The sequence below is a fragment of the Catharus ustulatus genome, chromosome Z (genome assembly GCF_009819885.2).
Source record: "Catharus ustulatus isolate bCatUst1 chromosome Z, bCatUst1.pri.v2, whole genome shotgun sequence".
Lineage (NCBI taxonomy): Eukaryota > Metazoa > Chordata > Aves > Passeriformes > Turdidae > Catharus > Catharus ustulatus.
In genome coordinates, this window is record NC_046262.2 from 11,356,851 (window position 1) to 11,381,506 (window position 24,656).

At 36.8% G+C, this 24,656-nt stretch overlaps 1 protein-coding gene across 3 annotated transcripts in view; it reads right to left on the minus strand.

Moving 5' to 3' along the window:
* The window catches only part of PRLR (prolactin receptor), a 161,603-nt gene that overhangs the window by 120,714 nt on the left and 16,233 nt on the right, over positions 1–24,656 (minus strand). Inside the window, exons 3-8 of one of the 3 annotated variants that reach the window (XM_033085434.2) lie at positions 19,034–19,127; positions 17,386–17,470; positions 12,100–12,230; positions 11,005–11,065; positions 5,035–5,128; positions 1,170–1,534 (exon numbers count right to left, since the gene is read on the minus strand). The gene's annotated coding sequence lies outside the window, so the exon portion shown is untranslated. Of the gene's footprint in view, positions 1–1,169; positions 1,997–5,034; positions 5,129–11,004; positions 11,066–12,099; positions 12,231–17,385; positions 17,471–19,033; positions 19,128–24,656 lie in introns of those variants that run through there. The other 2 variants (XM_033085435.2, XM_033085437.2) reach the window with 2 other exon arrangements.

The window sequence follows — 24,656 nt, forward strand, 5'->3', positions numbered from 1 at the left end:
ACAGCACCCCCAAGTCCTTCTGGGCAAGGCTGCTCTGGGTCTGTTCATGCCTGTGGGAACCCAGGACATCCCTCTGGCTGTCCTGGATGGTTTGAGACCCTGGCAGGGGGTTCAGAAGCCTTGGCACAGAGCCCAAGACCCCTGCGCCTTTGATTTTAGCCCCTGGGAAAAATTACCACCTTTGCATGAAGAGTTACAAGCCACAAAAAATAAGTAGAGTATAAGTTAGTTTATCTCAAGGTGAAAAAGTAGCTTTTTAAGATTTTTTAGAATAGGGGTCTAGGATCAAGATGGAGGAATTTGGGCGTGTTCTGTCCTTCTTTCTCCTTCTTCTGGGTGATGTTGGCACTTTTAGATTGGTTTAGAGTAGAACTAGACTGTACAATAAAAGTGATAGGTATTGGAAGATAATTGTAAATAATGTTTATGTAGTTTATAGTATAAAAAGATAATACTGCCCTGAAGGTGGGCAGTGTGCCTTGGACTGACCTGCTGAGCAGATCTTGGCTGGTCATGGAACGAACTTCATAGATTAGATAAAATAAAGAACCTCTGGAAACCACAGAAGACAACTCCTGACTCCTTCTCTGGTGCTCAGGTTAGACTACAGAGACTTTTAATATACACAGGTGGTTGTCTCGAGCTCCTGAGACACCACCGACACATGCCCAGCCTGTGCTGATACTGGGGCTGTCCCCACCCAGGTGCAGCACCAGCCCCTGGTTTCGTTAAACCTCATGAGATTCCCTGGGGCCACTTCTCCAGCTTGTCCAGGTTCCTCTGGATGGCATCCTGTCTCCTTCAGGTGTGTCAAACCACCTCAGTTTGGTGTCATCTGCAAATTTTCTGAGAGTTCACTCGATCCCTGTGACTGTGACATTAATGAAGATACTAAATTACACTTGCCCCAGTATGGAGCCCTGAGGGACACCACTTGTCACTGATGTCCATCAGCTGACCACTGGCTGTGACGGTCAAACCCATTCCATACCTACCAAACAGTCCACCCATCAAACCCCTGTCTCTCCAACTTCAAGAGAAGGATGTGTGGAAGATCATGTCAAAGGCTCTACAGAAGTCTAGATAAACAAAATCTGTAACCCATCCCTCAACCACTGATGAGGTGACTCCATCATGGAAAATCAATAGTTTGATAAGGCAGGACTTACCCTTGGTGAAGCTGTGCTGGTTGTCCCAAATCACTTCCCTGTTCTCCAAGCACCTCAGAACAATTGCTAGGAGAATCTGTTCCATGATCTTTCCAGGCATAGAGGTGAGATGACAGGTTAGTAGTTTCCAGGGTTGGTCTTTTTTCTCTTCTTAAAAATGTATATGTTTCCCTTTTTGCAGTTGCCTGGAACATCAACTGACTGCTGTAACCTTTCAAATATCATGGAGAGCAGCTTGGGAACTTAATCAGTCAATACCTTCAGGACTCTGGAATGCCTCTCATCAGCTCCAATGGACTATGATGACTTCACTGATGTCCAGTAGGATACCCCGCCTTCTTTTCATCTTTTCATCTCTTTTCAATCTTCCCCATGACCAGCATAAAAATAATGTGAGAACCTTATTCATCTTGATGAACTTTAGTCTTGGAACTAAACTCTGAAAGACTCCTGGTTATACTTTCTTCAAATAAAATAATGAAATGAAAGTAATGAAAGACTGAGGATAGGAAAAATGATATATTGTAGTAGGGAGGAAATACAAGCTTTAAGATCAAGACACTTTTTATGGTTTATATGTGAGAGTCTTCAAAGAACACAGAAGCTAAAAAGAGAAGCTCAAATAAGAATTAAAGAAATCACTCCTAGGCAATATGGTCTGATTATTTAACTTTTCTTTAGTCTGCTTCTTAGAACATATTTTATTGTGCAATCTGGGATCTTAGTATGAATATTAAGGTCTCTAAGAAAATAAAAACTGTGAATGTATCTATAGAACACTTAATTCCCAACTTGAAAGCAATCTTACTTTTGCTGACAATTTTTATTAATAATTTTTGACAACTTCCACATTCTGTTCAATTTCATTTCTCTAATAAAATTCATAACCTGGTATGTGGAATGCACAATATTGTCAATGAAACAGCAGCCCTCTTGTTATTATCTGGAGGCTGGAAAAAGATGAGACAGTGTAAAATTGTATTTCAAAAGAACAGTTCAGGGAACATGGAGGGCATAACCAGTCTATAGGTTCATATTTACTAATATTTGCTAATTGTAACCAAATAAAATAAACACCAGTAGCAAGCACACAATATACTGACACGTGTTTATCATATGTTTAAAAAAATGCTTTTTTTTCTAATAATAGTATTTCAGATTTTCATTAACATTAAAAAATCATATTAAGTAAACTGTTTACTATAAAATGGCATACTTCTTATCTTCCATAATTTAAATATTATTTAAACTGTGTTCATCCACTTAATATTCCTAACACCATTTCACTGATGCATGGAAAGGAATAGTAAGTGCTTGCAGTTTTAACTTCCCTTGTCAATCAGGGCAAGGTCAGGGACCTAAATACTCATGAAATAAAACAGATGAGGGAGCAAGCGGGAAGAGAAATATTTACAATTTTAATTCCAAGGAATTATGAGAGAAATGCTCGTTTTTCTGAGAAATTCTTGTAATTACTTCGCTTTCAACAGGAGGCCAATTTCCTTACTGAAGATAGGGTACAATTTTTTGTGAGAGATGGACAAATTAAATATGCTGGCAGACTGTCTGAATTTTGCTTTCTGAAGTGCTTTTGAAGAGAAATTATGGCTTTTTCATTACGGCAATGACATAGAGGTTTTTTGAGTATGTGTAATTACATACATTCAAGGGCTTGTAATTATATATCTATTTATACTGAAAATTCTTCTAATTTTATTTTTTTTCTATTTCTGTCATGATCTAATGGCTTGTTTTGATGTTTTCTCCTGTTTTTAAACAGACCAAAAAGACAATCAAAACTCCTTCTCTGAATGCCCTTACCTTTGAACTGAATAAAAAAAGCAAATCAAAATTATTTCCAGGAGGCTACAGCCAAAGAGTCCAACAGAAAACTTCCTGCTTGAAGGTGATGGAAAAGGACATTTTAATGCATCCAGATCTGGGCTAAAATCTAAGTTGTCTTTCTAAGACATTCTAAGTTTGAAACAACGAAACAATAACTGTGTGGTTCATTGTTATTTCAAATCAAGTACTGTCAAGCATGCAAAAGAAGACTGAGAATGTAAACTACTGTAGCATTTAATGCAAATAATCTCAAAGTCTCAATGAAAATGGCTTCTACAATACCTAGAAAACTAGAGAAGATTTAAAGTAGGTTATAAGTATTTACAAAATAAAACAATCTTGCCATTTCCTCTAATGTTTTGTACAGATGTTTTTATTTAATACTGTAAATCCTGTTATTTCATAATCTTCACAGTCTCTTGAAAGTGTAGAACAGTCACTCAAGACACCAAGAAAAAAATGTAGAATCATATATGATGCATTGCATATGTGCATTTCTCAGTGCACCTACAAAAGAAATTTTTCCCTACTACTATGTATGATGAAAATTGCAGCCTCCTCCAACAAAACATGTATCAATCCATAAACATTTCATATTCATACCTGTGTGGCTTTCCACTCATTCATACCTATGTGGCTTTCCACTCAGACTCTGGAATTCAGATTTAATTGTTTCTCTTTATCTTTTGTATTTCCTTTTTTTAAATCTCATAGTGAACAAAGTATGGGGTATATACTTTTTAGTCATACTCGATTTTAAGACAATAATACCATAAAGTTTATGTTGTACTGGTGGAAATGACGGGCAAGTAAAGAAGTTAAGAACAAATGAAATTACTTACTTGTACTGTTTTGCAGATATAGGAGGATTCAGTTTATTGATTAATTAAGAATAGAATTGCACTTAAATATGGCATGGTAACTCAAAAAATACTACCAAAGGTATGAAAACATATACAAAGCACAATATAAGAAATACAAAGCACAGTACAAGAAATACCAATCAAAATGGCGGGGTTTAAATTACAGTAAATTCACGAATACAAGCCGCACTGAGTATAAGCCGCATCTCTGGGTGTTGGCAAATATTTCGGTTTTTGTCCATAAATGAGCCGCACCCGAATATAAGCCATTCTGTCGTTCGCAGTGAGGACCCCGCGTGCAATTAGTAACAGAACCGCGGGAGGGCGGGGTTTACTGGCTGAGCTAAGGCTGTGCAGGCTCGGCCCACGAGGGGCTGCTGACGGGGCCAGGTGGCCCAGCCCAGTGCTGCTGCTGGGCTCGGGGCCACCCGCCGCTGCCACTGGGCTCGGTCACCCCGGGTCGGCGCTGCCCCGCGGTGGCAGGCAGGGATGGAGCTTCCCCTGCTCCTACGGCAGCGGCGGCGGGCGGGGACGGAGTTTTCCCGTGCCCGTGGCGCCGGCGGCGGGCAGGGATGGAGCTTTCCCGCGCCTGTGGTGCCGGCGGCGGGCGCGGACAAAGCACCCCGCCTCCTCCCCAAGCCGCGGCAATGGCTGCGCGGGGCTCCCCCGTCCTCCCCTGGGCTGCGGTAGAGGAGGGAAGAAGAGAGCTCTCCTGCCTCTCTCCCCGCCCCCCGTGCTGCCTGCAGGGAGCCAGGGCAACACAGTAACACTGTAACAATCACGGAATGCCGGCTTTTACTGGCAGGTGCTTGGCTCGGCGCCCTGGTTGGCACGTCTGGGGTTGTAAATATCAGAAAATTATTCACAGATTAGCCGCCCCCGACTATTAGCCGCACTTCCGGGTTTCCACCAAAATTTTTGTCAAATTGCTGCGGCTTGTATTCGTGAAATTACTGTACTTTAATAACATTGTAAACATATAAAAGCATGGTGAAAGAAAACAATAAATTAAAAGCTTATTGGTCAGTACACAAAACATAGGAAAAAATGTTTGCTGCAACAGAGGAGTAGTGTTTAAAACGCCTGAATCAAATCAGATAAATGAGTTCACTGGATTAATAAGGAAAATAGGATCAGTATGGACTGGGATTTCTCACCTAAGTAGGAAAGCACAGGACTCTTAAGACTGTAATACTGACAGGGGGACTAGCATGGTGACAGTGCCTGACATACTGTAGGAGACCAGGAAACCTAAGAGCAAGAAGCAAAAAATGGTGTAAATCAGGTAAATTACACAGGGGTGCATTGCTGAGGTAAAAGTTTACAATATTAAAATGGATTATTTCAGTGACTCCAGTCAGGAAGCCCACGAGAGGAGAAAAAATCCTGAATTACTCCTTAGCAAAGTACAAGACATGATCCAAATTTATATTATTAATGAACTAATCTGCAACTGTGTCCATCATATTCTTTACTTCATGTCCAACACAAAAAAAATTTATATATTCACCAATCTAGGGTTGAATTTCAAGAAAAAAAAAATTAATCTAGTGAGTGACCTTGTTAAAAAGTATTGACTTGTTGAGTGTCATGAAGATTTTCAGTGGCACCAGAAAAAAACACCTGGCTGTCAGAAAAAAAAAACAAACAGAAGGAGCTCTCCTTACAGAAGATATATTGGAAAACCTGTTTAAAATGCATGTAACAGTAGAAGATCTGGAATAGAATAACAAAATGCACTATTGCAAATCACCAAAATTAAATGAAAAAGCCTCACTAGTTTTGAAGGGACACACCTACAAAGTCACTAAACTATTAGTGTTGATGTGCAACCATCTTAATTGCAGCATTTTCCAAAACAGGTGCACATGTCTAGGCTCCCCTCCTTTGGCCCAAAATGTAAGATAAGTACTAGCTCTTTTTCCTAGTCATTTGCAGTCTGACAACATTGCAAATTAGTTCAGTTCACCGTGGGAAAAGCTGCAGGACAGAACAGCCAGAGCAATACAAGATAAGTGAATATTAAATGCCTACTAAATAGACAATTCATTATAATGATTTCTGCAGTATCTTAAAAAAGTAACAAATCATACAAAAAGAAGAAATGCTGACTTAATGGCATCCTGAGATTTAGTTCTCCCATTCTCTGTTACTGGTTACAGTTACTGGTTTTGCTACTGGGTCAGACAACTTAATGGACTCCGTGAACTTAAAGGTTATTTCCAATGAAAATGAGGCTGTGAATCTATAACTCTAATACTGAGCCTCTTGCTTAACTATTAGAATCAATTCAATAGCTTTGCATTCTGTTTTGGCATCAAGAAAAACATTTGAATTGTATCACTCATCCCTAGATTTCTGAGAGAGACAGTTTAACAAGTAACTTATACATGTGAAATAATCTACAAAATGGAACACAAGGAATTTAAGACAGATAAGGAAGATAAAGAACACAAGAAAACACAAGTCTTTTTTAATTATGGAAAATAATTGAAGAAATCTTGGACAAAGAATACATAATTATTGTTTAAAGAAGCTATCAAGAAGCCATAATAATAAATAACTAATAACTTATTTGCAAAAAGTTATTATTCTACTAAATAGAGGTTTTTCATACCAGAGAAAGCTGGTTATTTAACATTTAAATATCTTCCAAAAATAGACATACTTTTTGTAAGGTTTATTCTTCTTTTTTTAAACCCAACAGGGTAAGTGGTTGCATTGCTTTAAAGTGACTTATGATGATTTTCAACAGACGAAAATTCAGACTTATAAATTTAGACTATCTTCTAATAGTACTCCCAGTTAGGAAAAAAGGAATGGAAGTCAATACCCTTGCTCAGAAGGAGCTGAACTTATATACAAATTCTGCACTCAGTGATCCTGGTATATTCATTCTTCCGTTAATAATAAAGCTTTTAATCACACCCTTTCAAGACTCAAAGAGTTGTTCAAAAAACAAGACCACAAACCTGAAGTCTTACTAATTCTGTTTCTTCAGAAAAAGTAAAATTCACTGCATATTTAAATAATACTTGGTACAAATTGGTTATATAAGACCCTATGCAAACGTAGACTTATCAGTAAAAAAGCAATTATAAAGAGAAAGCAAATCAGTGTGATCAGTAGATGGTTTATGCTTAGGAAAATCCTGAAATCCAAAGAAACAGATTTCATGGTGGCGCAGGACCCATTGGAGAATCTTAAGAACAGGAATCAGTCTTGAACACTTTGATGGGCTGGATGGTTGAACTCAAAGAGTTGTAATCAATGGCTTGATGCCCAAGTGGAGAACAGTGACAAGTGGTGTCCCTCAGGGCTCAGTGCTGGGACCAGCACTGTTCAACATCTTTGTTGGTGACAGGGACAGGGGGATGGAGGGCACCCTCAGCAAGTTCACTGATGACACTGAACCGTGTGGTGTGGTGTGGTGTGGTGTGGTGTGGTGTGGTGTGGTGTGGTGTGGTGCGGTGCGGTGTGGTGTGGTGACCATTCTGGAGGGAAGAGAGACATCCAGAAGGACTGGACATGTACCAGAGAGTCTTGAGAGGTGGGTCCGTTTGAACCTTGTGAAGTTCAACAAGGCCAAGTGCAAGATCCTGCACCTGGGTCATGGCGATCCCAAGCACAAACACAGGCTGGGAGGAGAATGGATTGAGGTAGACCTGTGGAGAAGGACTTGGGGCTGTAAGTGGATGAGGAGTCCAACATAACCCAGTGACATGTGCCTGCAAACCCAGAAAGCCAGCTGTGTTGTGGGCTGCATCTGAAGAATGATGTGGCCAGAAGATCAAAGAAAGTGGTTCTCTTCTTCTACTCTGATCTCGTGAGACTCCACCAGGAATAGTGCATCCAGCTCTGGGGCCTCCAACATAAGGACACAGACCAGTTGGTATCCAGTTGAGAGAGTTGGAGATAGTCACCCTGGAGAAGAAAGGGCTCTGGGGACACCTTAGAGCAGGCTTCCATTACAAAAAAGATGGGAAGATGGAGAGGGACTTTTTACGTGGGCATATAGTGACAGGATGAGGGGGAATGTCATTAAACTGAAAGAGTGTAAGTTTGCATTACACATTAGGGAAACATTCTTCAGTGCTTCTGGGAGGCATTGGAACAGGTTGTCCAGAGAAGCTGTGGATGCCCTGACCTAAGCTATTCCAGGCTGGTTTGGAAGAGGCTTTGAGAAATCTGGTATAGTGAAAAGTATACCTGCCCATGACAGGAGGGGTGGAACTAGGTGATATTTAAGGTTCCTTCCAAAACAAATGATTCTATGATTCTGTGATAATAAGGTGGATCAGATGATCATTGTAGGTCCCTTTTCTATTCAATCAAAGAATTGCAGAACTTAAAACAGAATTCTGTTTACATTTTTGACCATGGATTGCAAAATTTTTGCAGGGCATTACATCCTACCCAATTCCTTTCATCAAGGTAGTGCATTGGAGACATCTACTGCAGACATGTCAAGGAAAAGAAATTTAGAGGGAATTTTTACCTGAAATGAAGTAATCAAAGACATTAACATTTCTGCATGGGAAAGCTGAGTTGAACACTGCTATGGAAAAAAATTTTGCAGCATTATAAAATAGATTAGAATATTTATCTTTAAAAATCCTGCCAGACCTGTTTCTGGAATTGTCAAAATGCCAGTGAATAGACAGGAAATTTAAACAGAACCTTGTTAGAGAAAATGTAATGCAGCACAGTCATGTACATATGCCAGATTATATTAAAGGTTTACATGTGGCTCACATAATCAGTAAAACAGGAACTTATGTATTTAATACCTGTCATTCCTGCAGACCTAACACTTATTATAAACAGTCTAAGTTTCTTTGTCAAAATTGAAGTCTGATATTTGAAACGAGTTTCTGGTGAAAAGCATATGTTTAACTTGCAGAATTAGGTATAACTTATGTCTAGTACAGTGAAAAATATGCATATAATTAGTTTTTTCTTCTCGGATTTGCTTACATATTATATTTTTAGAAGATTCAAAAGTTACATAATTCAAAAATTCTTGGATGAAGTTCTAGGGCAACATTTATCCTGTGCATAATGAATGTGTCCTGCTAGACAGTGTAGGACCTGTAAAACACATCTAATATCACAGGTTAATGAATTTAGTAGGCTTGAAATCCACAATCCTGAGCACTTAAGAACACATCAGACACCTAACTGAAGGGACAACTGGGTTGAAAGTATCTGCTTGCCTAACTGTGATTCTGACTCTCCAAATACCACATCACTCTGTTAAATAGGGTGACCTCAATTCTTAGGAGTTCTATTATGTCAAACAAAGAGGAATCTCTTGGGAGAAACAAGTAATGCTGAGATAACAGCAAGAACCTCTAGTCGAATCTCACAAGCACCAGGGTATAAGACATGCAAGTTCACTGGGCTTTGTATCTGAGCTCTGCTCTGTAACCAAGAGAACACTCAGAGATTTCATTTCCACTTTCAAAATCACATTAGCAAATACAATTTTCGTGGTAACTACACACTCAGTGGACACTGAAACGAAAAAACCCAACTATTTTTACCTATAATGAAGATTAAATCAAATGCATGTACTAAGAAAGAAATCTACTAACAAAAAATCCCCCTCTATAATACAAATGCTCTAAGAATTAAAATGGAGAACAGTTATATCAGTGTTCATACAGACTACAGAAATCAAAGACATATCTATATAAGTATCACTGATTTCAGTTCTAAAAATACTCTATTAAAAAAACCCAAAAAACCAAACCAAAAAATAAACAAATACACAAAAAACCCAAACCCTGGGAAGATTACAGAAATAATAGAGGGAATTCATATAGGAATTTTAATACAATGTTACAAATACAAGGAAAGATGTAGAAAAAATGCCATACAATAGAGAAAAAAAAATCCTGGACTCTGTAACTTACAAAAGAAATAACAATGGGGCTTATAAAACAACAAATGATGCAGTGACAATATACTGGGCTGCTATGACTCAGAAACTGTAAATTCCAAAGTGCAAAAAGAAATGCTTAAAGTCGGCATTGCAGTGTTTGTCCTGTTTACTATCAGAGGCTGAACACGGAGCTTTTCAGATACCTCATATCAGAACTGTTACGACTGAGACCTAACCTGTGTACCAGGACATGCAATTAACATCACTCAATATCCCAAAAGTCTTGTGCTCCCCCTTACAATATATAAAAGGTTTTCATGTTCCGACAGACATGATCATATCCTCTACCTAAAATTTTATTCTGAATTTTACCCAATTTCTTTTTTGTGCTTGCTCAGGTAATATGCATCAAATACTGACTATTCAGAAGACACTGTCAGCTAGTGGTGTCACTGTCAATTTGTAAGCCCCTCTTTATTTTTTTCTTCTATTGGTCATTGTGTTCTTTACTCAAGAGAACAAAAATAATTTTCACCATTTCTTCATTTTCTCCATTGCCCTCAACTGTGCAGAGTCTTTGCATGTAAATCAGGTCTCACAAAAAGAAAGAACCTAACATGAAATTTTTATATTAAGATGATTATTCTGTAAATGCAATATTTTTGCCTTTTTCTCTGTAGAAAGGGTTATGAACTCCAGCCACAGGTTGAATATAGGAAAAATGAACAGCTTTGATCCAGTGCAGCCATTTCTGTGTTTTTGTGCCTTAAAGCACTTAAATATCTTTTCCTCAGGAAGCAAAAAAGTTTTACGTTAACAACCATGTGCCTTAATATAAATCCTAAGCAACAAGCACTGAAATAATCACCTTCTTGGATGTAGGCCTATTAATACCGTTAAAAAACAGAACTCATAATCCAAATGAGCCTCTATGTGCTTTTCTCAGGCTGAGGCAGGCTGAATATTACTACTTCTGAAGAATGTAATATCTCTCAGAGGAAGCATCACCAGTATTTAATCAGTTTTACCTAAACTGCAGACTCAAAATGGGGACAGCAAAGAATGTTAGCAAATCAGTTGAATTTTTCTCTATTTTTCTATTAATAATTTTCTGGACTTGATTCTATCACTTCTGAAGCATTAAACTGAAACACCAGTGCTTCAAATAAAAGTAATAGAGGAAAACTTGCATGTTTCATATTGTTTCAATCCATAATCTTCAAAAGCACACAACACTTACCCAGAGATTAAAAAGCCCAACAGGTATTGAGTCTTCCCCAAACATCTCCTTTTTAAACTGTCTGAAAATGAAATTGTAAAGGTAGCACGTCATGCATTGCTGGCAAGTATTACCAGCTTTCACAGGTAATTAAGTCAAACTACTTTGATTGTGAAATTATCACCTTCCCTATTCATAGACAGAGGACAGTTGTGAGAGCCACACTTTCCTTCAGTGCAGAGCTACAACTTCACTGTTCTGTACATCTGCAGCAGCCTCCTTGCTCCCTGAGCTGGATGTGGACAGGCATGGGAGGAGACATTTAGCTACTACTCCGTACTTGAATCACTTCTTGTGTCCTGAAAGACGAAGTGAGCCATAAGGGAGCACCCTTAAGCACTGTCTAGCATGCATGCTGCTTGTCAGATCACAGTAAGCCTCAGGGCAACATGATTAATACTGCTGCTGTCAAACAGTGTGATTTTAAGGAGGACATGAACTAAAAGATAAGTGTTAATAGTCTTAGAATTGAAGTTTTAGGTTGATTCTACATCTAAACTTAAACTGGGTTGTAAACTGAAAATCAATATATACATACACAAAAAACACACAGACAGTGAGCTGATTTAAAAAAAAAATCCATAGATGTTAAAACCTATGGCTATTTTTCTGTTTGTTTGATTATTTATTTATACAAAACACAAGTGAAATAAATACTAATGGAGCAAATTATAAAAGATGCAGTCAAGTATGCAGAGGAATACAAATAGTTGATATAAACATTTTGCACCATTTTCAGTAGAAAAAAATGGAGGAAGCAATTAGCAAAATAATGAGATACTCTTGGTTAGTAGTCACTGTCTTTGTTAGGATGATCTATCTGTTACTACTTATTGCAGTGACACAAAGTAGAGGCTGTGGCTGACAGTCTTTGACCTAAAACTGATGGGCAACAGCCTATTGCTATGTCTCTCATTATTTAGAAAGTGATTTATGGCTACTATGTTACCCCTATGAGAAATATAACTCTTAAACACATAGATCAGAAGTCTAAAGGTAAATTACAAGAAAAAAAAAAAATTAAAAAAGCATAGAAAAAGAAAGCATCCAACTTACAGGTTTAAATATTTGTCTTATGTACAGTGCTCCAAATCCAAAATATTACAATGCAGTACAGAAATAATCAATACTGACTATTCCAATAAACACATAATCTCATAACAGCAACGGAATTAATGTTCCATAATCTGTGGGAATACAATTCAGAAGAATTCATTTTGAGAAGATCACTGGACTAAATTAGTGCTTGGACATTATTATTATTATTTATTTATATATATTATATTATTTATTATATATAAATATTATTATATTTATTATATATATAAATATAATATATTATATATATATATATATATATATATTATTTATTTCAACTAAAACTATAGTTCTCTGTTCAGTCTTTTGACAACAGCAACCTAAACAGATGAAGTCTTTCATAACCTTTTTTTTTTTCTGGGGTTTTGTTGTCAATATATAACAAATGCGAACATTTTGATTTTGTACACTGTTTTTGTATTTTACAGCACTGTCAATAGCTATATAAGATGAAAGAAGAAGAAAAATCAGACATGACTAGAGTACTGTAAGTCTAGTTCTGGTTTCCCTCATATTGATATTACAGAATTAAAGTGACTTCACACTAATATTTTTCTAATGACTACTCCTAAATTCATGTCTGAATTTGATCAAACAAATTAGATGTTCATAGTGTATTGTATTTAGAATATACAGTAATTACACCAGTAATTTAAAATGGAATGAGAAAACTGTATTTGCAATCATTTGACATGGAAGGAAAGATATCTACCAAACAAGTTGGAACACCTGGACATGTGGCTTTGGGCCATGCACAGATGGCCTGCTGTAAATCGATAGCTTCAGAAATATCTTAGACTTGTTATGCACTCATGGATCAGTTGCACAGCACATGCACAGGGAGGATGACATATCCTGGATTCACCTAATGCACTCCACGAGCTGGGAAAGGATGATCTCCTCTTTGTCCACAAACAAAACAACTGGGGAGGCTGCTGTGATGCTGCTATCACTATTGTTCAGGATTGCAGATTACCCAAGAACGCAGCAGGGTAGTGGATAACTTGCAGTAATTTACAGGAACACTGTTAATTAGTTTAAAGTTAGTTAGTTGGTTAAAGAAAGGAAAAAATATTGGATTTTACTTACTGTTTTCTAAATTAGTCAATTACTGTTCAAGGTCATTCATATTACTGAGCTCTACTAGAGGATGGACCAAATGAAAACAAGGACAGATTTATTTGTACAAAATTAGGAAAAATGTAAGAAAGGGAAAAAGTTTGAGATGTAGATAATATATTAAGAAAAGTATTCAGCTCTGTAGCTGACATGAAAACCAAAAGTAACAAATTAATAATGAAAGAAGAAACAGAAATGAGAAAGGTACATGTTTCCTAGTCCTTTAAATTTGCAAATTAATGTTCTGTTCTTCATCACAGAGCATTTTTCTCCCAGAACTTAAGTCAACTTCTGCATGTATTCTAAAAACTTTGATGTTGTTCTGTTCTTAAATATGTAAGTATTAAATATTTAAAGTCTTGAATATGCTCTCATCTCTTACTTCTATTGCGCATTTTACATAGTTAAGAAGAATGACATCATTTTGAACTCACAGAAGTGGCCAAGTATTCACTGTCCTGTTACTTCATTTATTTCCCTGTTCTGATAGAAATATCTTATTAGGAAAGTGGCTAATGTCATAAATGAAGCAGTGAAATTGGGTCCATTTCAAGGTTTCTATAATGGCTTTAAACATGCTGCAAAAAGCCTGAACTCACTTTGATAAGAGGTATCTTATAAAAAAATTACAGAAAAAAAGTTACAGAAATTTTCTGTTACTTTGATGAAATAGCAAAGACAATAATTTTGAGAAAAACACACAGTTATTTTAAATAATCATATAAAAATAAGGAAATGCAGGAGTACTGATAAAAAGGACTGGGACAGCAGGAAAGAATAATCAAAATTAACAAAATCCGCTGGCTTGGCCAGTGGTTTAGATTAACCTAAAGGAAAAAAACAAAGCACTAAGAAAGAACATATATAAAAAGGTATTGTTAGAAGTCAAGCCATTATCATAATCAGACATCTCATTTCACACTTTGCCTCAGATGCTCCTTCTCAACACAAGACATGGGAAGAGTATCAGTATTGAAAAAGGTTCATTTGGCATTGTCTGTACATGAACTAACACTTATTTTAATTATCTTTTTTTATTTAAAGGACATGTAATGCAAGAGATACTTAAAAAATATCATGGTTGATATATACAGATTAATAATAAAAACTTAAGGCTAATTAAGAAAGACATTAAATCACGTTTGATGTTACACAACAAGAACAAAAAGAAAAATGAACTCGAGGAACTCTGCCAAACCATGTCAAATGTAGTCGCTCCTTCATTCTTATATTTTATGAAAATTCAACTAATGTGTAATATTCTATTTTGAGTTAGAAAAAGTAGAATTAATTTAATGCTTAACCTGAAAAAGATAAACTTCTTTTAATACAAAAAACTGGAATAAAATAATACGTGCATATTGGAGGTTAACTTTAGTAACACATACATCAATATTTACTGCTAAAGAACACTGTGCTGAAAACTATTGGCAACTACTCCACACCCCAGAGTGCTATACACTTTTGCTTATCCCTGTGACTTTAATGTACTTTTATATTGGTATATTCTTGTGGGAATTTTCAACAAAGAAAAAGAGACTCCAGCATTCATCATAATTTAATTGTCTCTTACACATTCATAGCTCACATGAAAACTTTTCTATCATTTAGTTTATAAAGATTTTACTTACACAAACCAGAGTCTTTTAATCCATCTAACTGAGAAATGCATTCACTTCTTAGAATACTCCAAGTCTGATACTTATACCAGGCACACTGCAGGTACGCTTTTACTTGTGCATATCTCTCTCACTGGTGAGGGACACTTGCAAAGGGAAGAACTGACAGGTCTTGATCCTGCTAAGGTCACAAGGACTTAGCTATATTATAGCTTTGCTTAATCCTCACTGGTTTTTCCTACCGAGCACAAGGCTGTTTCCCTGACAACACAACAGCAGTTACCACAGTATCTAGAAACACATATGATGTCCAGGCTTAAGGTATATCCCACCTGAAATATATTATTTATTGCTATTTTGTATAGGTCATTGTAGGGAAAAAAATAAAAGCTGTGAAGATCTTCCATACACTCTTGTGTTAAGCTTGTTACTATCCCTTCAAGGACATTCCCTAACTAGGTTGAACATTTCTGAAACTCAGTTCTTGAATTAGTGAGTACATGGAGCAAAAGTCACAGCAAGAAGCCACGGAGTGTAAGGGAATTACTGAATGTTTATATAAATTCCTGTCAAGTGAGAAATACAACATGAGAGAAAGCAAAAAAATACCACTTGAAAATTTAACAAGAGGGGAATAATTGCTAGCACAGAAAGGAAGGGACCACCCGGGATTTAAAGTGGGAAGTTTGGGAAAAGTTTAAAGGTGGGTATAGAAATGAGATGGTGAGAAACTACATCCTGCATCAATATTTTGCATAAAAACATATGGACGATGGCTACTATTTTCAGTTCAAAAGAAAGATTTTACAATAATTAAGATAAAGTGTGAAACAAGAGAAAACAAACACATCAAATCTGTAGCTGAATATGGAAGCTGTGATTCTAGAAATAATCTTCAGTAACTAACAGAAAAAAAATCAAAAAACACTGAGACAGTAAATCTGGCCAGATTTTTAATTTCTTGCACTTCACCAAAAGCATGCAGTACTACAACACATAGAATAGATCCTATAAAAAATTACTTCATTAGTTTAAATTTGTTTAAACAATGCTGACAGGGTAAGTTTCTGGTGGCAGATTACTTACCTGGCCACACATTAACTAATTTGATATGAAAGCAAAATGCTGTCAAAAATCTTTTCTTGTGTGCACTGGCTAATGCAACAGAAATGCATGCGTTCATGTGTGCTCTAACTCCATTTGCACCAGGTAAATTCTGTACTAATAACTGAAACTTTATGCAAGAAATGCTCACTGACAGGTGTCTGAGTGATTTTAGCTGAGATGAAGTCAGAATGAAGAAAGGAAAGGAGCACACAGTAGCTTGACCTCATGGTTAATGGAGGAATGTCCAAGCCTGAATCAGGCATTGCAATGGACTTTCCAGTAAAAAAAAATTAGAAGACAAGGATTTAATCAATTGACAGAACAGCAGTTTGTTTCTAAGCAACACAGGTCACCAAGAAGATTTCACTCCACTCATATAATTGTTTTCCTATTGAATATATTTGTACATCAGCTTTCAATTTTCTTTTTAAAATACCTCGTGTATAAGCTTAAGTGACAAAAAAGATCGGGCTAGCACAACTATGAAGAAAATTTCCCATGGCACTGACCTCTGTCATGAGGAACAGTGGCTTAAAATGCAAAGAAAATTATTGTGGGGTTTCAGGGAGTCTCTTTGGGTTTGCTTGATTAGTTTTGTTTTTAAACTCCCAACAAACAATGATGAAGAGTTCATCTGACCAGCCCACATTTGTCCATTTAGCCCTGGGAAGTGGAAAAACAATGAATTCCATTGCTTTCAGAAAAAAGTAGAATGTATAATTTCACTTATTTTCCTACAGACTACATATAAAATATATAAATAAATAATAAAGTAAACCAGAACCATCAAGAGAATACAGTAAGAGAGACAATAATAATTTTCTCAGTTGCTAAGATAGTACTGTGATCCACAAGAGGTAGTTGGTATGGCAGCATAGCCATAGTTAGTCAAAGGGCATTGGTTGAGTACCATTTTTATTTTAGTCTCCTCATGGTTCGTGTTTTTGAGCAAAATTGTGAAAGGTTATTTTGAATAAAATAATGCTTATACAAAATTGTTAGCAATTATTTGCTCATTACAGTTCTGAGAAAGCTTTTACTTTTACACAGGTGACAGAACTACACAAAATGTGGACATTGAAAACACAATGAAAAGAAACAATGGGGCTTTTAGAAAATGACAGACCATTTAAATTATTTTTTTAAAGAGTGTTCAGTCTGTAAAGACTATGAGCAGCTTGCACTACCAATGCTGTGTGAAATTACTATAATAAAATATTTAAAAAATATTAATTAACATTTAACATTTGTAAAATAATTTTAACATGCCATTAAACCATTAAATAACCCTAATTAATGCCCTAAAACCCCAATGATGAAAGAGTTTCATCTAAGAGTTAGACTTTTATAAGAAATACAACTACATGTAGAAAGACAGCTAATTAAACAAAGTACTTACGGCAAAACCCCAGAGTTAATTCTTAGAAATTTTGAAACAGGTAACAGTTGCAAACACAGTTGTGCTGACATCATGTACTTTATGTCTGTACAAAAGAAAAGAAAGGAATTATAGATAGGAAAGGAAGCTTATTTTCAGAACTACCTTAAAATTTAATTAATTACTTAATTATTGTAAGTACTTTTTCTGCACAGCACAGAAAAAAATAACTACAGATGCCTTAAAAAGACTAATGACTGATGTGACAAATCTAAACTTAAAATTATTTAACAATAATTACTGGTGAATAAACAACAAAGATTTCAAGTTCATTCCTTTTGGAGGAATACTGGGCAGGATAAAAGCAAAGCTAAAAGGATATAGGGTTTCTACAACAGAAGAAGGAATAAGAAATAGGAAAAGACAGTGATCAAACAGAACACAAGCACTCTCAAGGTTAGTCCATGACTAAAAGCAAGATTCTCACATGGTAGTTCATGCTCACACCCACCCTAGAGGAGCCCTGAGTCTTATGTTCCTACAATATTCATGTAAGTATGAAGATAGAAATTATGTTGAAACATATTTGTACTAATACTAACATATGGAAAACAATCAAAGTTGCACCAAAAACCAAGTTCCAAATAACGTATTGGTCACAATTGATACTTTATTACAATGAGGACTTCAGTGAATGGCTTTTCTAGCATACATGGAGGTAATACCTGTCTTGCCAGTTAACTGAGATTCATTAGAACTATGAACACTTCCTTCAAACACAGGCTACTCAGGATTCCAAATCCTGTCCTTAAGCAACTTATTTCCTCTTTTTTGCAGAGGGGGTTCTACCAATCTAGGTAGCCAAGAAATTCCTCTAAAAATTCTGTTATCTATTCCTTAAGTTTCTATGGAACTTAATCATAGTGTAACAAAATCTGTTAATCATAGTGTAACACAGATCAGTTGAAAGATTGCATTTGTGAGATAGATTCTGTGTTTATACTGTGTTAATATGGATACTGAACTGAAACTTGTCAGACTTTTCTGATTCATACACAGAATTAAATGTTTCTTTTCTTTTAAGGACTCTGAAAATCTTCCCACATTCTCTATAACTTATACATGAGAATTTGTTGATTTCTTTCCTATGAGATCACTTCTTTTCCTGGATCCACTAGTGATTAGATCCTTCCAGACTACTGAGACTTCAACACTGAAATATGAATTTGACAACTCCAGAAGGATTAAATTATTTAACCAACACAACAAGGTTATAGAACTTCAGCCAACAAGAACATTTACTTTCTAAATGCTCAAAATACTGTAAAAGCACAAACTAACAATGCAAAGAAAGTAACAATAAGTAGGCACACATACCTCAAGGTTAGGTCAGATGGAATAATTTGTCAAAGTACTACAAGCCTAATTAACAGTTTTAGCTGAAAAAGTAATGAAGTAAGATTTCAACTGATTTTTTTTTTTCAAAACACCTTGTCTTTTAACATCTTTTGTATCTACTAAACTAACTTCAATTTTAAAATTAAATTAAAATTTTCACCACAATTGTTAAAAAATTTAACCAAAACAAAGCATTATTAAATATACAGAAAATAGTATGTTTTCATTGTCTACAAAGGGAAAAAAGAGATAAAATGGTTAAATAACTTACGTCATGTTGTGCAGTCTCAGGAGCTGAGCAAGAGAAGGATTTGTTTCACACTGCTTGTTTCAAAATCTCTAAGTATTCTTCCAGGGTCCTTTTCCTGAAAGGAAAGTTAACCACAGGTTTAAAAGGGACCACGAGACACAAACACTAAAATCAGACATAAAATTATCTATTTTCTAAAAACTGATGAAGCTTTCAGCCTTAGAGAACGTGATCTTTAATGCGATGATGACAGATTTTTCATTTTGTCATAGTTAATGATGCCTTTTCAAGTATGCTGAGGTAATTATCAGAAGTAATAATGAAATGAAACAATCCAAGTTACCTGCATCTCCATATTGCTGTCATAGAGTTTTCAATCACTGCAGTTTCAATTTCTATTTTTCTACTATAATTACTGTTCCTTACAGCAACTACTTTAAGACATGCAAGAAATCTCTACTAATTTTAACAGTTTTACAGTAGTAATTAATGTCCAACTACCTGCTTGTCTATATATTCATTGTGGGTACTGCTCCTACATAAGCGATTTTTTGGATTGCAGAGCTAGAAAGGCTAGGCATAATTTACCCCTTTTCAACAGAGGAATGAAGGCAATTTTGTGGTCAGTACATCATACAAGGAAGCATGGACACACAATGACGTTTTTGACCTCATAAAAACCGTCTTAGCAGAGTCTCAAACTCTACATCCAAGGTATATGCCATTTAGATATTTTAAAATTTCATCATCCTTCTAGATGCAAGTGGAGAAATATAATCTACACAGAGTCTTACACAGCCTGTAAAATGTGACAGATCAAGTGATTGTCTCTGGTTGCTAAAATTAATAATTTCAGAGAACATTAAAAACTCCTTATTAGCAACTGATTAAAACAAAACAATCTAAAACTTCATGTAGACTTCATTTCTCTATTTGCATTGAGAAGGTTGCTAAAATTTTACAAATTTTAAATGGTATATTTCATTGCTGAAGAGTTTGAGACTCTTCCCAGAGAGTCAACTCTGAGAGTTTTATAAACAACTCAGAGTTGTTTGTAAAACAAAATATTGTTTATACAATGAACATGTTTCAACACAGTGCAACAAATCTATTACATTTTCATATTAAGAGAAAGTTTAAACAGTACTAAACATCTTGCATATTTTTTCACTTTCAGAATCAAATAACACTATGAGCTCTATGCCAGGAAATTTATATTCATAGCAGTTTATATTGAGATTAGCAGGTTATATTGAGATTATTGATTATGCTGTAGTCAATGTCTGGAAAGTTCAGGAATGTAGTGTTCAATGATCAGAAATTATTAAAGACCTCCTAATGAAAAATAAATGCCCATATGAATGACTTAAAAAACCCCAAAACAACCAGCCCACAAACAGTTTTTTCTATTTTGCTGTGTACCAATAGATTTTTTTACAATCTTGATGATCTTACTGTCTGTAAAATAGTGCCAGAATCAGAAAGACTTGGGCTAATATATCTTCCAACAATGTATTGTTTCCTATGTTAGTCTTCCGAATGTTATTAGATAGAGAGGTCATCCCTTCCTAAGCAGAGGTATAAATATATTTACAATTGGTCAGTAGCCATCTCACCTGTACAATACCGGGTGCACATAAAGTCAAGACACACAGTGATAAAGTATACGACTTAATAAGAAATACAGGATTCTCAAAATGAGAGGAAAAAAAGAATTTTTGTGATAGGTAAGAAACTCTTTTACTTGCACAAGTTAATCACAAGAACTATCACAAGGAAATACATTATTTTCAAGTTTGCTTTGCCTAGGTTGTTCTATTTCAATCTCCAGAACGATACAGATCTGTCTCTTACGTTCCTTTCTGTTATCACACCTCAGTTATTGTTGCCTACTCCTTTCACTCAGTCTAGCAAGTACATTATTCTAACTTCTGTCAGTACTGTTGCCCCCTCAAACCAAGTGACTCTCTATCATCCACTGGCGTCCTTGTTTTTTGCCTCTTGAATGGCTCCCAGCCTTATGCTCCTCAGTCACTCCCTTCTTAAACTTATCATCTCAGTTGCATGGAACCTGTTTTTGAGACAGAAATGCTATACTTGTAATGGAAAGCAGCTTAACTTTTACTTTTTTAATATGAAGTTGCAGACATCTCCTGCCTTGTATATTAGCTTTCATATATGCAATACATATACTATACTCTTGCAGTACAAGTCCTATTCATATTATTTCTTCTTTATTTAACAGAAAGAAGAGGTTTAGTTCAAAGGTGTGTAGCAAAGTCCAACTCAACAAAACTGCGCTTCCAGAAGAGGTGGCTTCCCTTTCATGAGGATTGTTTTACTGGAATTAGCACTCACTATCTTGAAGAAGATGGAAATGGAAAAACCCAAAGAAGGAAAAAATGAACAAGCTGCTCCTCAGATGTCATTCCATGAAAGGTACAAAACAGCATATTTGCTATTCCTGGTTGGCACAAAAAAAATTTAATAATTCCTCATATCAGCTGCCTAGAACATACCTTGCCACTGCTGTTCCCTAGGGAAAGAAAATTTTAATTCAATCTGCTTCAAGACTGATCACATTAGTTAAGTCTTGTCATTATGATGGCTAACAGCCAAATTTCTGTCCCAATCATACACATGGAGGTGTAATGATGATGAATCTGCTGTGTCACTCACCCACAATCTATTTATCTATTGTGATAATTATGAATGCAAATAATACTATCTGCAGAGATGCATAGTTTTTCTCACTGCTGTCTCAAAGATTGGAGAAGATCACTCAATGGCCAACAAATGATGAAAGATTCTATGATTATATGTACAAAACTTTTGATAACTCTGCCCAGTGCAGAAAGCTTCTGCTGCATATTTCAAATGGCAGACTAATACAGCTGAGGAAAAGATGCAGTAGTTTTTTTTCACAAACAAATCTATAATTACAGTAATTTCATGAATACAAGCCGCATCATTTTGACTAAAATTTTGCTCCCACACCGGAAATGCGGCTTACACTCAGGAGCGGCTAATATGTGAATAATTTTCTGACATTTACAACCCTGGAAGCGCCAGCCAGGATGACGAGCCGAGCACCTGCCAGTAAAATCCAGGATTTCGCGATTGTTACAAATTGGTTAATGTGTCGCGCGGCGGGTGGGGCCAGCTCAGTTCCGGCAGCACAAGGAGGGGGAGGGAGGCAGGGGAGCTCCCTCCTTCAGGCGGGGGAGAGGCAAGGGGCTCTGTGCTGACGTCCCCATGGCTCGGGGAGGAGGCGGGGGCTCCGTGCTGCCATCCCCGCGGCCCGTGGGGTAAGCAGGGGGCTTCTTCCCCCACCTGCCGCGGCAGGATCAGGCAGGCTCCGCCCCCGCCTGCTGCCGCTGCGCCGGGAGCGGGGATGCTCCTTCCCTGCCCACCGCTGCAGGTGCCGGTGGGCTCTGCCCCTGCCTGCCGCTGCCACGGCGGGAGCAAGGGTGCTCCTTCCCCGCCCGCTGCCATGGGCGCCAGTGGGCTCCGTCCCTGCCTGCCACCACACGGCAGCACCGGGCCGGGGCGAGCGAGCCCAGAGGCAGCAGCCGGCCCCACCGAGCGGCACCACCGAGCTGGGCCACCTGGCCTCGTCGGCAGCCCCGAGTGGGCCGAGCCTGCACAGCCTTAGCCGAGCCAGTAAACCCCGCTATCCCATGATTCTGTTACTATTTGGCAACTTTGTTGCATGCGGGTCCTCGTTGCGAACGACAGAGCAGCTTATAACCAGGTGCGGCTTATTTATGGACAAAGAACAAAATGTTTGCCACCACCCAGCAATGCGGCTTATAGTCTGTGCGGCTTGTATTAATGAAATTACTGTAAATGCATTTGAGGACTAAAGCTAACATGAATAATTTCTAATATTAACTGCCACAAAGCCTTATCCCAATTGATGTCTGAAGAGCAACTGGCATTATCTACAGATCACTATTGATATGATTAACATATCAATAACTTGAACTAATATTGCTGGAGAGGATTAATTGAATTATATGATTGTTTCATGTTCCCTTTTTGGTTCTGATCTTGCTCCAAGTAAACTTAAATAAAGCAAAAAGAAAAAGATTAATTTAGGAAAAAAGCTATGGTTATAGAAAGTAAACCTCACATATAAAGTAAAAAGTGCATCCTATATATGAAAATCACTGTTGATTTTACATACACCTCTTCAGCTTTCAATGTTTACAAAATAACTCTTTCTGAGTAGATCCAGTTCATCATATCAAACATACTCCGAAAATGCTCCTCAATGTCAAGAGGAAGTTGCCTAGGACATAATCCACTCATACATTGATACATCTCTTCAAAATGAAGACCAAATACTTCATGGATTGAGATTTGTCATCATTATGCTATCCAATTTGGTTTTGACTCCAGAGTTGCAAACATTTCTTCAGATTCCAAGAACAAATTCTGACTCATCACATACGGGGACATTCTGAGGTACAGCAGAAAAATTCTTACAGTGTCTACTTTATTCATGCACCCAGACCTGGCTACTGATGTATTCTCACCAGCTATAAAAAAGTCAGTCTTAATTCTGACCACAATTTGCACAATTTACCTTATGGGCAACCAAGTGCTCTATAAATAAAACACTACTCAAAGCCATTTAGACTCGACCATTAGAATATAAAATCACCATCCACCTTGTTCATGCAAATAAGGAGTAAAGGGAGTCAATGGAAATTAACTTGTGTTGACTTATATTTCTGTATCCAATTATTTATCTAATCATTCTGAGACTGCATGGCTGTGTTTGCCTGACACAAATATTACTGCCAGTCATTGGGGGACAGTGTGCATGGAGGGCAGGAAATACATTTTGCATAGTATTTCAAACAAACTACTTCTGCTTTTCATGCTCCTCAAAGGCTAACCAAAGTAATCTTACAGGTAAATAATTCCTTTTTAGTTTAGAAAATAATAACTTTCTATGGCTGTGCCTGCATCAAGTTTTTCCTTAATTTAAAAATCATGTACCTCACTTCAGGAAGAAGTAATTAATAGACAGTCCATCATCTCTTAGAGCAGGTTATTCTCCTCATGCACAGTTAAATTACACAGTACAAAGTCATTCTTGTACCAGTTTAATAACTTAACATATTTAAAGGACAGTAGAAGCCATTATTTCTTTCCCAACATCAATAAAGTATTGTGAAAAAAACTCTTCAACAAGTTTGAAAATAAGCAGATTTTATGCCAGTTCAAAATTAATTTTCCCTTTCCAATATTATTGGTCTTTCCTCTTTTGACAGTGACTACTGTTAAAGTGAAGATAAAGGTTTTCTCTCAGGGCCAGGAAAAGCCATTGCAAGTTGTATGTCATTCCCGTTTTCATTTTTTAAATGTACATTTTTAAATATGTCTCATGCAGTAAGCAAAAAAAACATTGAGTAAGTGTGGTGGTGCACTCCCCCTGGCTGCACTGTGATCTCAGAAATGCTCAGTAGGCCTCAGTCTTGACAAACAGCACCTGGAATAACTTCTTGAGTTACAGTAATTTCACGATATAAGGCGCACCAGATTATACGGTGCACTTCTGGGTGTCGGCAAATTCCCAAACTTCTTCCATACATAAGGTACACCGGACTATAAGGCGCACTTTTTTTTGCAG